This window comes from Myotis brandtii, unplaced genomic scaffold (assembly GCF_000412655.1).
Source record: "Myotis brandtii unplaced genomic scaffold, ASM41265v1 scaffold658, whole genome shotgun sequence".
Classification (NCBI taxonomy): domain Eukaryota; kingdom Metazoa; phylum Chordata; class Mammalia; order Chiroptera; family Vespertilionidae; genus Myotis; species Myotis brandtii.
In genome coordinates this window covers 3,388,938-3,391,169 of record NW_005370558.1, presented here as the reverse complement: position 1 = coordinate 3,391,169, position 2,232 = coordinate 3,388,938, and the positions used below count along the sequence as shown (strand labels likewise).

Here is a 2,232-nt window from a genome sequence, read left to right as displayed (position 1 = left end):
GTGTGTGTGTGTGTGTGTGTGTGTGTGTGTGTGTGTGTGTGTATTCGAGCTAAGTCTCTTGGCTTCCAGTCCAGTCCTACTATGTTTCTGAACTGGCTTCAGCAATGTCCTGGGGCTCTGAGAACAAATGCTGTTATTCTGCCCCAGGGGAGAGAAGCCCAAAAGATATCACTGAGAACAACAGTTAAGACTATCCCCCGCCTCAGCCCCTGGTATGAGGTATTTTTTTTTTCAAGCCAGTGATCTCCATACCTCACCTTCTAGTCTCTTACACCTCATCATGTCAGCTAACCTAAAGCTCCTTGCCTTATCTACCCACTGGTCCCAACCTAAGAACAAATCAGAACAAAGTTCAGGGCTACTCCCTGCCTAATTAGACGGATTTGCCCCCCTTAGAGTTCAATTGGATCTTCAGGCATACTCACTGGACTATCCTTTCATTAGAGGGGAATCGGCTGGGATAATAAGACTAAGCAAGGACAAAGCAAGGAAACTGAGAATATACAGGTTTACTGAGATCTGAGTATGAGCCCAGCCCTGCCTGCCATTCCTAGCCATGCAACCAACGCAAGTCACTTCCTATGCTTTAGTTTCCTTATGTGTAAAACTGGGTCTAGTAGAGCCTACTTAGTAGGGCCATTATGAAAACTAAGTCAGGATCAAGATCACCAAATCAGGAAGTGACAGAGCCAGGATCTGATTCCAGGGCACCCCACTCTAGAGTAGGGTTCCTGAACTTTGGCACCATTGACATTGGGGCAGATAATTCTTTATGGTGGGGGCTGTCCAGTGCACGGAAGGATGTTAAACCCCATCTCTCGGTGTCTGTCCACTAGAGGCCAGTAATGCCCCACACGCCAACTGTGACACCAAAAATGTCCCCAGATGTTCCCAAGCATCCCCTGGGGGACAGCATCGCCCTGGTTAGGAACCACTGCTGCAGAACTTGGCACAGGACTAAATGTTCAGTGCATCTGCCCTTGTCTCTCTCCCAGCCCAAACACTTCATTCACAGAGCCACTGCCTCTTTGAGCTGCCATGGACCGTAGGTAGGATGAATTCCACCTACTTATTTAGCTGATGAGGAACAGAAGGCCTGAGATCACGACGTTCCTCTCATTTTCTGGAGGCCTCCCATCCAATCTGCTGTCTCAGCTTGGAGGGACGGGCAAAGGAAGCTTGGGTGGATGACCTTGGGTAGTTTCCTGCTTCGTGCCCCCTTTGACCACTCTCTTCTCCCCCAACTCCTACCAATTTTGGGCCTGGGTTCCCAGGCAAGATAGTGGCAGTACCATGGCTGCCTCCTGCAAAGGGATCTTTGATTAATGAGCGAGAGAGATTGGGCCTCTCGCAGAGAAAGCCAGGCTCCTGCAGGATTTAGGACGTTGCTGCTGAACCCTGAACGCTGTTAAACTTCATACCCGCATGGTTTCATGCATCACTTCTTGGTCCTCCAGTCCCCAGAACTCTCTTTGCTTCCCATGCAGACTTCAGGAAAATTCCAACAGCTCACAAATCTAGTCAGAGCGCTTTAATTCTATAGTTGTGACATCGCTACCCCACCATTCTATCCACCCCAAACCCAGTGCCCCACCCTCTCACAGTACAGAATTCAAGTCTTTAGGGCTCCATATTGCAACCCTCACCAATTCTTCACTCGCGTGCCCCAAATCTGAAACAGATCCTTTAATCTGTTTTCATCTCTGCAGCCTTCCACCCTGCACCCCAGTTTAACACCCCAGCTCCACACCCCAGATTGCTGCCCTCCCTCAATCTGATCGCCCAATTCCATCAAGCACCGTGCACCCTCAAACCTTGCACGTTCCTCTTTACTCACCCCATAACATGTGTTGTCATCAAACCTTCACCTCCTTGCAAACAAGAACCCGTCTCCTCAATTTTCCCCAATGCCACCCAGAAAATGCTTCTTCCTTATCAATTAGGAGAGCCCCTCACGTTGCTCCCTCTGATCTCAGATCTTGCAGCCCCGGAATCCTAGCGCTCCCGGATTCCCTCAAACCTCCTTAGATTCTGCACCCCAAATGTTATCAGATCTCCGAAATTCTGCACCCTTCTCCTCCAGGGCCTACAGATCCCCTCCTGTCTCCCAGATGCTGCACCCTGACCCTCCTCGGGGGCCCCACACATTAACGCATACCTCCCGGCACGCTGCATCGCGAAGCCTCTCCCAGCCCCTAGCTCCCCGCCCAGAGCTGCAGGTCCTCGACTCCT

The 2,232-nt window shown here is 50.8% G+C and overlaps 2 protein-coding genes across 3 annotated transcripts in view; one reads left to right on the top strand and one right to left on the bottom strand.

Annotated features, from left to right (window-relative positions):
- ASTN2 (astrotactin 2) overlaps positions 1-2,232 on the top strand; it is a 668,892-nt gene that overhangs the window by 467,182 nt on the left and 199,478 nt on the right. The window lies entirely within an intron of this gene.
- The window catches only part of TRIM32 (tripartite motif containing 32), an 11,627-nt gene extending 9,395 nt beyond the window's left edge, over positions 1-2,232 (bottom strand). The window contains exon 1 of the mRNA XM_014528885.1: positions 2,159-2,232. The gene's annotated coding sequence lies outside the window, so the exon portion shown is untranslated. The remainder of the gene's footprint in view (positions 1-2,158) is intronic.